Source organism: Lygodium microphyllum, chromosome 15 (assembly GCF_053477565.2).
Source record: "Lygodium microphyllum isolate KBCC chromosome 15, Lygodium_microphyllum_v1.1.10, whole genome shotgun sequence".
Lineage (NCBI taxonomy): Eukaryota > Viridiplantae > Streptophyta > Polypodiopsida > Schizaeales > Lygodiaceae > Lygodium > Lygodium microphyllum.
The window spans coordinates 78,742,038-78,756,694 of record NC_141149.1 but is presented as its reverse complement, the minus strand read 5'-3'; positions in this window follow the sequence as shown (position 1 = coordinate 78,756,694).

The window sequence follows — 14,657 nt, the reverse complement described above, 5'->3', positions numbered from 1 at the left end:
CTAGGCCCCTTTAAAGTTCAAACCATCAACCGAACTGGCAATGTAGAGCTCAAAACCCTGGAAGGTAAAGGCATAGGATTTTTCAATGGTAGCTGCATAAAGAAGTACTTCCCTCCCACACACCCATCGCATGAGCCCCCAATGCTAGCACCTCCTGTCCACATACGAGTGGCCACTATCACTGAGATGGACGATGAGGATGAGGAACCAGTAGAACCAGCTTACTTAAGCATTATGATCACTGCTAAGCACACATGCATCATCAATGCTTTGATTAATGAGGGAGCTGATTTTAATGTCTTAATCCACGACCATTGGACCCAAATGGAAAAAGTGCAATTGCAGCCCACTAATGCTAAGCTCACCCCTTATGGAGGCCAACCCTACACACTTTTTGAAATGTGCAAGGTTGTAGTTTCTATCAAGTGTGAAAGCATGTCGATAATCTTCTATGTGATGTCCAACACTAAAGATGCAGGCACAAAGTCATTGTTAGGATGAACCTTTAAGAAGCAAGCTCGTTGTAATATGGACTACGAGTCGCAGCGCATCCACCTAGTCATGGGTAATGTCTACATAGTTACAGCTTTTAGCAAGGGCGGTTAGACTCCTTCCAAGTCTGCAAAGCCATCGGTAGAGAACCCCACTGTCAAGACTAAGAAGGGGGATCATGACTCCTCATCACAACAACCTGCCAAGCCTCAATTCCAGAAACCTACTAAACCCAATGCTGAAGCCCATGAACCCCAGTTCAAATGGGTACCTAAGTAGCAAGGACCACCTCACCGAGAAACACAAACCCACAATCTCTTAAGGCTAATGACCCACACTCGAAACCTAGGAGGCTAATAAGAACCTATAAAAAAAGACCCACAATCAAGTTGACCACACTAAGTGTGTGGAATTCTTGAGGACGTATGACCCCGATAAGGAGAGTGGGTCAGTGTCCTTGGCAAGTAGAGAAGGAATCAAGTAGGTACAGGTCCGCTTAGCAAGGCCTTAGTGAAAAAGGCGTTGGGATTGGAACCAAAGGTGGAGAAGAGGCAAAAAAGAGATTTCTATGCCATGCTAGGGATGAGGAAGGAAAGTTCTTGACGAATGATGGTATAAGCATCCAAGACATTTCCAACGCAAAGGTCACGCTGCAAGCCAAGGTGATCCACTCTCTCTTCTCCATCCTAAGATACAATTTGCTCATACATAGGATCAACATGCCTGTGCTGGAGGACATGATTGTCAAGATTGTGGGAGAGAAGGAAGGAGTCTCACTTGTAGCTTTCTTGCTTGCACAATGGGGGAATACACACAGAGGTGGAGGCTAAAAATAGTTTTCCTCGTCTTAGTTGTGTAAGCCAAAAGAACTCTAGTACAAAGAAATAGAAGAACCCTATATATGGGTCTCAAATCAGACTCAACTAACTAAGGTAGCATACAAACTGAGCCATGAACTAGAGTAGATAAGGATAGTTGTCATGTAGCTATTATTCATGGGCGGTGTACCAACCGCATCTGCAACTGACACGTCGGTTACATAAATGCACAACGGTCACCCTGGCATATCACGAGTGGAGCTCGATATCTCAACACTCCCCCTCGAGCTCAATCCCAATTCCTGCACACCAAGCAGGTCTCTGAACTTGCGCAACTTCTCTGCACCCAATGCCTTCGTGAATATGTCAGCTACCTGATCCTCTGTGCTGACATAAACTAGATCAATAAGACCTAGTAAAACCCTCTCCCGCACATAGTGATAATGCACCTCAATGTGCTTTGTTCTAGCATGATAGATTGGGTTATTTGCCAAGTGTATACTACTCATGTTGTCACAATAAATGACAACTGGCCCATCTGTAGGCTGATCCATATCATAAAGTAGCTTATGCAACCAAGCTACCTCACATGCAGCCATTGCTGCACCCCTGTACTCGGCCTCTGTGCTCAACAAGGCAACTGTAGGCTGTTTCTTGCTGCTCCAAGTGACTACAGCACTTCCAAAAGAGAACACATATCCACTGGTAGATCGTCTATCAGAAATACTGCCAGCCCAATCAGCATCAGTGTATCCATGCAACTGTATCTGAACCCCAGTCTCATAAAATAGTCTATACTGCAATGTGGATTTCACATACTTGAGTATGCGTCTAGCCGCATCCAAATGCGGTTTCCTTGGAGCCTGCATAAACTGACTTACCAATCCAACATCATAGCTCAAATCTGGCCTGGTAATAGGCATATAAATCAAGCTTCCTACTATGCGTCTGTACATAGTAGGGTCTTCCAGAAGCTCACCTGCATCTGCGCTCAGCTTCACATTCTGCTCCAAAGGAACTGAAATAGGCTTACAGCCTGTCATCCCATATTTGGACAGCATGTCCAATCCATACTGCCTCTGCAAGAGCTGTATCCCACTTGGTGATCTAATCACCTCAATGCCCAATAAATAACGCAGCTCTCCCAAATCCTTCATCTCAAACTTCTGCTTCAATAGCATTTTCACATGAAGGATATCTTCATCACTGTCACCTGTTATAATCAAATCATCAACATAAATGACAAGTAGCATAATACCTTTCTCTGTTTTTCTCACATAAAGTGAGAAATCTGCCTTGGAAATCTGAAAGCCAATAGTGACAAGATACTGTCCTATCTTGTCAGACCATGCTCTAGGTGCTTGCTTCAAGCCATACAAGGCTTTCTTCAACCTGCAAACAAACTCAGGATGAACAGCATGCACATAACCTGGTGGCTGCTCCATATAGACCTCTTCTTGCAAATCACCATGCAAGAAGGCATTCTTTACATCCATCTGATGTAAAGACCATCCCTTTGATGCAGCCATAGCAATGACTGCTCTTACGGTTGCCATCCTTGCAACCGGACTGAATGTTTCTTCATAGTCAATGCCATATGTTTGTGCATACCCCTTGACTACTAATCTTGCCTTGTATCTGTTCACAGAACCATCTGCATTGTGCTTCACCTTATAAACCCACTTACAGCCAATTGCATTCTTATCTTTAGGCAAAGGTACCAATTCCCATAGCATTTGCTTCCAAGGCATCCATTTCTTCATCCATGGCTTTCTCCCATTTTTCTTTTCCCATGGCTTGCTCAAAAGAAGTGGGTTCTGGTTCCTGTATCACTTTGACCATATATGCATAGTGAATGGCTGTAAATCCATCATATTTCAACCTATCCACAGGATACCTAGCTCTCTAGACCTGTGCAAAATAGGTTCACTCCCAGGTGCTCTCAAAACATCCCTGGTCTTCCTTACTCTAGGTGTAACAATAGAAGGAATACCCAACTCGTCATCAATGCTCTGTTCTGAGCCACTGGATTCACCATCCACATAAGAGTGACCTGCATTCACATCAAACATGGGCTGATCAACCTTCTCTTTTCCTTTTCATGATACCTGCATACCATTATCTGCATTGCTTTGAGAAGATTCTCCTGATCTCAATCTGCCTGTCCATGGCGAAGAATGTGAACCACTGCTAGAGGACGCTCCAGGTCCACTAATATTTTGTGACTGCTGCTGTGAATTCTGTGTAGCATTACCATTTTGTGCATCTACATCATCAATCACATTTACTGGTTTATACCAGCTACTCATCTCATCAAAAACAACATCTCTGCTCACTGTAAACTTACGAGTAGAAGGGTTATAGCATCTATACCCTTTTTGTTGCAGAGAGTAACCAATAAAGATGCACTTCTCAGCTTTTGGATCCAACTTGGATCTCAACTCATCTGGCACATGTACATAGGCAATGCAACCAAAAATTTTCAAATGAGAAATATCTCGTTTCCTACCAGTATACCTCTCCTCTGGAGTCATCCCATGTATTGCTGCAGTGGGAGTCCTATTCATTATATAGACTGCTGTAGCAACTGCTTCAGCCCAGTAAAAATCTGGCAAGTCTTTTTCGTTGAGCATGGCACGAGATACCTCTCCAATATGCCTGTTTTTCCTTTCTGCAATTCCATTTTGTTGTGGGGTATGACTGCATGAATATTGCTGCTTTATGCCATGCTCCTGCAGGAACCTTGCAAACTCATTTGAGAGGTACTCTCCCCCTCCATCTGACCTTAGGCATTTTATTTACAGGCCTGTTTCTTTTTCAACCATAGCTTTAAGAGTTTTGAAATGCCCAAAAACTTCACTTTTCTTTTTCATAAAATACACCCAAACTTTTCTGCTATAGTCATCAATAAAAGTGACAAAATAATGATAGCCTCCAAGAGATGCAGCTTTAATAGTCCATGCATCAGAGTGGATTAATTCCAATGGCTTCTTACTCTCTTGAACATGTCTAGGAAATGGTTTCCTTGCCTGTTTTCCAAACTGATAGGCTTCACATACCTTATGCATTTCTGCAACCTTGAATTTAGGCAATCCTGCAACAATGTTTTGGGCTTGCATTGATTTAAGTCGCTGTACATTAACATGACCAATGCGTTTATGCCAGATATCAATATCTGCAACTACACCGGTCCCATGTGCAAACATTGCTGCACTCAATTCAGGCATGTCTGCATCCAATGTAAACATTCTGCCCTTCTTCTTCCCTTTTGCTATCAAGCGACCTTTATTTTTCATATCCTCAACAAAGCATCCATGAGGATTAAATCTGACCTGCAAGCCCTACTCAACCATTTGACCAACAGAAACCAGATTCTTGGTGATATTCGGGACATGAAATACATCGGACAGGTATTTCTTTTTCCCATCCTGCATAGACAAAGGAATTTTTCCAATCTGCACAATAGGATGTGCAGTATCATCACCAGTCTCCACAAATCCTGGTTTTTCCATTTTCCTTGCATCCTCCATCCATTCTGCATGACCTGTCATGTGGTTTGATGCACCTGAGTCAACATACCACACATCGTTGCTTTCTTCTGCACTTGTCACTGAATTGTTCAAGTGCTGCACCATAAACAAATGCTCATTTCTGTCATCACCCTGTCTACTAGAAGATGCATAATTTCCTTGTTGCAATTTTCCATTCATGATGTCATTCTGCTTTTTATAGCAGTCTTTAGCCATATGACCCATTTTACCACAGTAGTAGCATTCAACATTGCTGTTTGCATTTTGGCCTCTTTGTCATCCACCACGACCTCTTTGGCTCCCCCTGCCTCTAGAGTTACCACGTCCTCCTCCATAGGACTGGTTTTCTTGAGTTTGCTGCATATTCTGATTTCTACCATGGCCTCCAAATCAGCCTCCTTTACCTCTGCCTCTACCTCTTCCAGCATTTGAGTAGAAGACAGTTTCTTTTGAAGTTCCTCTTGAAGAAGATGCACCACCATTTCTCTGCTCCTCAGAAATTAGAAGAGCAATCAACTCCTCAAAATCAGGAAATCTTTCACGAACTGAAATGGATGTCCGAAACTGTGCATAATCCTTTCCTAGACCATTCAAGGTCACAAAAACTAAATCATCATCTTCCACTGGCGACCCAATGGAAGCAAGTGCATCTGCAATCTTCTTCACCTTCATGTGGTAGTCATTGATGCTCATACTTTCTCTTTGCACATTATGCAACTCTTGCTTGAGATGCATTTTCCTGGCTTGCGTATTTGTGCTATACATTTTTGACAAAGTATCACATGCCTCCTTTGGCGTACTTGCATCCTGAATATGCACAATCATAGAGTCTGAAATACTGATAGACAGCCAGTACATAACTTTCCTGGCTCTCTCATGCCATGCTTTGAATGCCTGCATTTGCTGTTGATTGGGAACATCAGGAAGAACTGGTTCTTCTTCATTTCCTGCAACAAATTCCCAATATCCTTTTCCCATAAGGAAATTCGTCATTCTAAACTTCCATGCTTGGAAGTTGTTCTTGTCAAGCTTTTCAGTTACAATCTATGAAAGAGAATCAGACGCCATTACAGAACACTGCAAAAAATTCTGTCACTGCAAAAAACACAGCTTCACCCTCACAAGGGAAAATCTGCAAAACTGGCGAAAGTGGTATTTGACCACACAGTCACTTCCTAGTGACGATTTTGCATAAACAAGAACCAAGGATGATTCTGTAACTCCCAATGTCTCTGCACATAAGCATATGATGCAATTTCTGTGGTAACTTTTCACCGACCTGTAGAACAGTGGTCGCACAGCATAAAACTGGGCCTTTTCCTGAGTGCGTGCAGAAAACTTCCGCCTCCAAAACAGGCCTCGAAATGGCCTCAAATAAAAAAAACAGGGTCACCAAGGGCTGAAGCCCTTGCCCGCAGCATATACTGCCCTCTTGCTTCACCGCGAAGGGCGTCTCAACCTGAGACAATGCACTCTTGCAATTTCTGGATGTGCTACCTGCAGAGATCTGCTCCCAAAACAGAAAATGAAAGCAACACTGCTCCTCTTACCAGAACACCGCGAGCTTGGCTTGCTTTCTTGAGCTCCTTACCACGAACAAGACTCTGATACCATGTCAAGATTGTGGGAGAGAAGGAAGGAGTCTCACTTGTAGCTTTCTTGCTTGCACAATGGGGGAATACACACAGAGGTGGAGGTTAAAAACAGTTTTCCTCTTCTTAGTTGTGTAAGCCAAAAGAACTCTAGTACAAAGAAATAGAAGAATCCTATATATGGGTCTAAAATCAAACTCAACTAACTAAGGTGGCATACAAACTGAGCCACGAACTAGAGTAGATAAGGATCGCTGTCATGTAGCTATTATTCATGGGCGGTGTACCAACCGCATCTGCAACTGACACGTCGGAGACATAAATGCACAACGGTCACCCTGGCATATCACGAGTGGAGCTCGATATCTCAACAATGACGGCTCATTCGCTATATGAAGTGGATTCGAACAGCTACGTCAGGAAAACCATAGATCAATCAACAAGGACACTAGCCCTTGGAAGCAAACCCATTGGGTGGAGAATCCCCAGCATTGAAGGGAACCGACAGGAAAAAGCCCTCAGCCAAGGCCTTATTCATAGGGTATAGAGGAGTGACCCCTGTCATGCCACTACGCGCACACTATGTGAAAAAATCTAAAGTGTGGCTTTCTTATTGATCTTCTAGAGAGCCAATGCCATTATTGTTAGTGTCCATGGTTCAAACATAATAGTTTTTTGGACAACTATAGCCAATTTATGATATTTTAGATATTATCTCTTGTAAAAAAATCCACAAACTGTAGACAACTTCTAGATTAGGATGACATGCAAAAGAAAGCATGTAGCTTTTAGCCATCCGTGAGGATTTTATGTAAAAAAGAGAGATGGACAAAATCGCGTGCGTTGCGATTGCTGTTTTCAGGAAGTGAACATCACTCCAAAGTGGGAGATGAAGAAGGAGTGATCTGGCAAAATTCTAGTCAGGTGTGCTGGTATTTTACTCCCCTTTTGGAGTCAATGAAAGCATCAGATTGGTGGTCTGAGCAGCATAGAGGAAGGTATTATTTTGTGTACATTTTTATGTACAAGAGATTTGTCTTCTCATAATGGAGAAATAAACCGACAGGCTTCAATTTTGTGCGTATTATTCTACGTCTTCTATTTCTTTCTGCGAGTATTCTTTCATATCTTCTCTTTCTTTCAACCCCTTCTCTTCCGTCTAGTCCTCTCCTTGAATCTCCCTTCACCCTGTTGTCTCTTACCCCCGCGGTAGACTTTCAACCGCAAAGGTTCTGACAATGGTGAACCCAACATGAAAGTCAATAGCAAAGGTGTGTAAAGATGGGAGATTCTACAGCTTCAAGTGGTGGTGATGCTTTACAACAAATGATTGCTTTGTTGTAACAACAATAGTTGTAGTTATTGTTACAACAACAGATGCAAACTTGGCAAGAAGCAAAAAGAATTGATTCCTTAGCCGTGAATGCATTGTTGATAGTGGGACAAGAATTGAAGCAGTTTAAAGGTCAAAATGTTTCAGCCTTCATCCGACTGTATGAAGAAAAGATGTTGTTTCATGGGGTACTATAGTATGCATGGAGTCGGTATTTCTCCCATTTGACCATGCATGCTTTGCATGATCGAATTGATGAGTTACATAGAAGAGATGCTGATTGGGCAGCTTTTAAGAAAGCTTTGAGAGAAGAGTTTTTCTTGGAAGATGCAGGATTGGTAACTAAAAAGACATTTATAGATTGGATTGAAAAGCCCAATAAAGGTTGGTTGCTACAGCTTTTCTCCGTGAATTTGAAAGTCGGTATGCGCAATTGGATGCCGATGAGCGGTAATCATTGGAGAGTCAAAAAATTGATTTGTTTTTAAAGGTTGCAGATCCTGTCTTGCGGGAGAAGCTGACTGATCGTTTAGAAGATGCCTCTTCTGAAACAGGGCTTGAAATCAGATTGGGCTAATGTAATTGAAGCAGTGCATATGTTGGTAAAGAGAGAGCGGATGAAATTAAGATGGGATACAGGCACCACAACTGCAAGTGCTCAGAAGGGGGTTGAAATTGCAGCCAAGGCGCCTGTAGCTATGGCGGAACAACCGACTATACCTGTTGGTCTAGCTCTTAAAGTTGATGATTTGGATGAATTAATTAAACGCATACGTGATTTGAGGCTAAATTTGACAGAGATCTATGCAAAGGTCAAAAAATTGAATGTTAAGGTAGAAGAGAAGGCTCGAACAATAGCCCAAAGACCGTACAAAGAAGGATACAAGAGGAGATGCATTTGGTGTGACAGTTTACAACATGAAAAGCGAGATTGTACAACTTACCGTGAAAAGCGGAAGCAAAAAGGTTAATCTTTTGGAAAGATGGAAAAATACATGCAACAGAAACTGATCTTTCAATAGAGCTGAATTTTGGAAACGGTGGCATGCAGAAGAAGTTGGAAGATATGGCTGCAAGGACAACATTTGCTGCCATAGATGCAACCACATATGGATTGAGAATTGAAAGGACTGATGAAGCTCGTAAAGGAAGCATGGCTAAAGCAAAATCTCATGTTTGGATGCAAGCATTAAATTGCATGGAAAAGGGAAAAATAGCAAAGTATAAATTGGTTGATGCAAGTCAAAGTATACGAGGGAGAACAGGATGGAGTGCACCAGTGGACTCATTTTCAGCCTATGCTTATTTGGCTGAGGTTCATAATCAAGAAGCTCCTATGGAAGAAAGAGAAGAAGAGATGAGGACACTGCTGGTCCTTCTTTTCAGGCCCATCTAAACGCATGACACGAAGTAAAATGGAGCAACAAAAAGAGACTGAAAAATCCATACCTGAGCATGTTATGGATGATGCATCTCAAGAGAAGAAACAAGAAGGGAAGAAAAGGGGCAAGTAACCCAGTTACAGGTTACAATCAGATCTTGAGACTACCACAAATCTTAAAAAATTCTTGGAAGATCGCATACTTGGTAGTAGAGTGGAATTCACACTTGGCAAAGTTCTTGAAATTGCAAAGCGTGAATTTCATGATGCAATCATTGATATGCTAAAACGAAAAAGATAGTTTGATGGTGAAGTTTTGCAAGCATTGATGTAGGTTAACAAAGACATAGAGAAACATCTTCAAAGGGAATATGATGATGTATGTAATGCTATTTTGGAACAGGCTGATGCTGATAATGGGTTAGATGGAAGTATAGACAGCAAGCTTGTGGCCGAAAATGGTATTATGGGCAGCACTAAGCATAGAGAAAAGGCTATGTATAATAGGGATGTCCATCAACAAGCACATGAAGAAGAAGATGCTCATTTTATTCCAAGCAGTCATTATTCATGAACGCATTGGGCTCGTGCTACAACAGAGACAATTGTTAAAGTGGGAGAAAGAGAGACACCTTCAATAGCTCTCTTGGATCATGGTTTTGAAATCAATGTTATGGCATCTAGTTTGTATGAGAATGGAGGTTGGCCAATTGATGTAGATCTAGGATAGCGCATGCGGGTATCAAACAATTCATCAGGGGATCTTTATGCAACTTGTCCAAATGTACCCATGACTATTGGAGATGTTAGGGATGAATATTATTTTTTTGTGCAAGATTTATGTAGTTATCCAGTGATTTTGGGGCAGCCCTATATTTTAGAATCAAGGCTGGAAACAAAAGCCTTGCATGATGGTTCAAATAAGAAATTTTACTCATAATCTTTCAAGCTTAAGTAAAAATCTTATTAAGCTTTATAAGAAGCTTATAAAAAGCTTCTTCAATCGAATTATTCCGCTTGCGGCAGGAGTATGTACTAGCTGCCCTTGATTCCACCGAACAGCTCTTGAGGTCCTCAAAAATTACATCTTAGTCACTAAGACTTAAAACTCTTAGTTCTCTAAGCTTCTCAAGTCCCCAAAGTCACTTAAGTCTTCTACAACAACTATTATAGCGGCCGTTCACACTGTGTGTAAGCTGAACTGGTTTTGGAGCTTTGAGAAGTCCCTGTTCACACTTGCAATCTTGCTAAACCAGTTTCAGCAAAAACAGAAGTTCACACGCAGACTATACGTAGTTTATACGCAACACTATTCTCTTGGAAGACGGTTGTGATAACGAATTCCGCAATCATAAAGGAGAAAGACTACAAAAGCCAAACAAAATATACAAAGCCTTGTAAACCCGCCTTTGAGCTACGATCATCCCACTAATAAGATTTCGAGAGTGTGAGGTCTTTTGGAATTTTGCAAGATGACTAAACAAAACATGGACGATCTTATGGCTGAAGGTGATCTACTCGAACCAACAATGGAGCAAAAGTTGGATTTGATTATGATGCAGCTTGAAGAAGAACAAAGAGCCCGACAAGCTTTACAAGCTCAATTGGCCAATCCACAATGATCTACCACCGACCAAGATGGATCGCAACTTGAAGATCTTTATGGTGGACTGTGGTCCGCAAGAGTGTTGATTGTCCCACTACCTGGGAGACTTTCCAAAAGAAATTTTTGCAGAATTTCCTTCCTCCTCAATTCCATGAAAAAGCTATCAAGCAATGGGATCTTCTACAACAAAGAGATCGCGAACCTATTTCCCAATACACTGAACGTTTCTGGAATGCCCTATTGCAACTACGAATGCTCGAAGATGTACCTAAAGCGACTCATAAACCCAAGTTTATGTCTAGCCTACTTGGACATTTCTATGCGGAAGTCAATATGTTCAAGCCAACAACCCTTGAAGATGCAATTTCCTTGGCCCATGACGCTAAAGAAAAAATCCGCGGACGAGACAAGTGACCACAACAATTCCCAACTAATGGTAACTTTGGTTCCAAACAATTCAATTCAAATTTTTCGAAGATTCAATCAAAATCATTTTCTTCCATCTTCATTCTATAAATCTTGGACACGACCACCTGCCTTGCCATCAAACACCAATCCAAACCCTAAGCCATCTCCACAGTCAAATCTCAACATTCCTAAGTTTCCTGCCATTACCAATAATGTATCCAAAGCAAAACCCATAGTTTGTTACAAATGCCATCAACCTGGACATCTAGCAGCCAATTGTCAAACCAAAAAGCCATCTGTCTATATCAATTATCTGGGAGCAATAGAAGATGAAGAATGTGAAGAAATGTCGGACTTTACGGAAGATGATGACGACATTGGTACTACTTCTGATACTTTGCCAGGTATGCCAACTCCCCATTCTTTATTGACAATGAAATGTTTTGTGCATGGTAAAGAAAAGACTATTTTACATGATGATGGGAGCACACATGACTTTATTTCTGCAAAATTAGTCAAAGAATTGAATTTACAAACTATTTCTACACATTATCGCATCAAGGTTGCATTCCTAGGTATGCGATATAATGGAACACAAGAGGTGCATAATTTAGAAATTAAAATTGGTGAATATACTGAACAAAGAAATTTCCTAGTTATACCTTTGCAGTCTAGTGATATTATCTTAGGAATGCCTTCGCATCATCAATACAATCCTGATATAGATTATTCTACGCATTCAATTAAAATTTATTTTCAAGAAAAACAAATCACACTGCATGGTATGCACACTTCCAATAATTTTCACTGCTTACTCATACTCAGGCTAAATGTGCATTATGTAAAAGTAGCAAATCCTATTTAATATGGGTGAATTAAATTCAGGCTAAAGAAAAACAGATGCATCCTAGATATACACAATTTCTTTTCCAATTTCAAGATTGTTTTGCTGCTGATCTACCACCTAGATTACCACCTTCACATCCTGAAGATCATAAGTGGTGCATAGATCGGTCGCCGTATGTGCGCGTAGCGAGCGTCAGAAGGTCCCCAAGAACACAACCACCATGCAAAGCACCATATAGACATAACCAAATTGAATAGAAAGAAATTCAAAATCAAATAGAAGAATTGCTTAACAGAGGATTAATTAGACCTAGTACTTCTCCATTTGGTGCACCTGTTTTATTAGTGAAGAAGAAAAATAATACTTATCGCATGTGCATTGATTATCATGCCCTAAATAAAATTACTGTTAAGAATAGATATCCGATTCCTAGGGTAGATGAGGATCTGCCATATTCAGTAAGATAGATCTTAAATCTGGATATCATCAAGTAAGATTGGACAAATCTGATATATTCAAAACTGCATTTAGAGCACAATTTGGACACTATGAATTTCTAGTTATGCCTTTCGGTCTAACTAATACACCAGCCACATTCAGTCGCATGATGAATTGCATAGTTTTGAAACATCAGCATTGTGTCGTAGTTTTCTTTGATGACATATTAGTATTCAGTAAAAATGAGAATGAGCATTATGAACATTTTTCTTTAGTTTTTAAGTTGTTAAAAGACAATCAATTATATGCTAACCCTGATAAGAGTGAATTCTTCCAAACAGAAATTGAATATCTAGGACATATTATTTCATCAGAAGGTATTAAAGTCAACCCTAAAAAGATAGAAGCAATTTAAATTGGCCCATACCCAAAAATGTCCATGAATTACGTTCTTTTCTAGGTCTTACTAGCTTTTATAGAAAATTTGTGAGGAATTTCTCATTACTTGCATTACCTTTGAGAAAACTTTTAAAGAAGGGTATTGTGTATAACTGGTCTGACAATCAACAAAAGTCCTTTGATTTGCTGAAACATGCTTTAACTCATGCTCCTGTATTACAATTACCTGACTTCAATAGACCATTCTTCTTAGTAGTTACTGATGCAAGTGAATCTGAAATAGGAGCAATCCTTATGCAAGATTGCTCGAGTTCGGAGTAAAGACAATACAAGGGTAGTACAGTTTCTCACTGTTTGTGTGAATCATTCCCGCAATCGGGATAAGCTGCGGGATAATCCCATGCCACCTAATGCACGAGAGTTTAAGGGTTTTTAGATAGCACTGCTATAAGGGGAGGCTATGGTAGTGCCTCTAGGAAGATAATTATGCCTCCAAGAAAGGGGGAAACTGTGTTTGTGTCTGGATTGCAGGAATGGATAGAATGCAATCTTGGTAGTTTTAAGAATATTTCAGCCATGTGCAGGGTTGAAAAGAAATATGTAAGATGGGTTGAAAAATAGCTGAAGAGATATGGTTTGATGGCTGCAAATGAAGGTATTTTAGGGTTTTCAGGGCTAATTGATGTCGATACAGTGGCTGAAATTTCTGTAGCAATCAATGCTGAAAGCATGGCAGAAAAAGAGGTTATTTATGTTGACACTTTAGAAATATATGAAGTCATTCAAGAGTTTGCTAAGCATGAATGCTATGGGCTACAATATGGGTTGCAAAATGATCAGAGAAAATCACCAAAAAATACTTGTCTAACACTTTGTTGATTTTTTGTACATTTGGAGATTTGAAATAAAGAAGAGGGTGGGAACAACCTCTTGGGAAATCCAAGAAATCACTAGATGGAAATATTTCATGGATCGGTTTACCAAGGGGGGGGTAAAGAGTAAAGATCAATGGAGGAAGGTGAAGGGAAAATGTGTAATGTGAAAAGAAAAGACAGGAAATGGATTTGGAACCATCCAAATGGCATGTGAGGCTCATAATGTCATGGCTTTGGAGCCTTATGATAATTCAAACAAATGGGACCCTTCTTGGAAGCATTAGTGGAAGAAAAATTAGGTATATGATTTTGTAAGATTTGTTTAAAATACTTTCACTCCGATCAAAAAAACTTTTCAACATGAAAGTTGTAGCGCATGAGCTGAAGTTTTTGCTAGTATTTTTTAAAAAAATTTGGAGCTATGATTCGGGACATATGGCCAAAATGGTGGATGCTAACTTTTTTCAACTACGGTGGAGACCACCTCCCAATTTCATGCACACCCGCACTTTCTTCCCCACACTTAACACTTCCATAAAACATCATTCATTAGACTCCAAACCCTTTCCTCTCTCTTCTCCTCTCTCTCAAGCTAATAAACCATTAGAATTCCCCTCCTAAATCACCTCAAATCATCCTTTATTGTAGTAGTAATGTATGAATTCTCACTACTCTCTCTCTCCATTATTGCTAGATATGATCTTATTTTATGAAGATTCTCTATATTTTTTTATAGGAGAGCTCTTGGACTCAAGCTATGGGGGGGAGAATGGAGACAACTCACCTATGATGGAACTTGATTAAGTACAAAATTGGTCAACAAAACATCTAGATTAAGCTTCCACCCTTCACCCTGCTATCTCTTACCCCTGCGGTAGACTTTCGACCACAAATGCTCCAATAGTGGAGGGGATGGATGTCATGCTGCTACACGCACA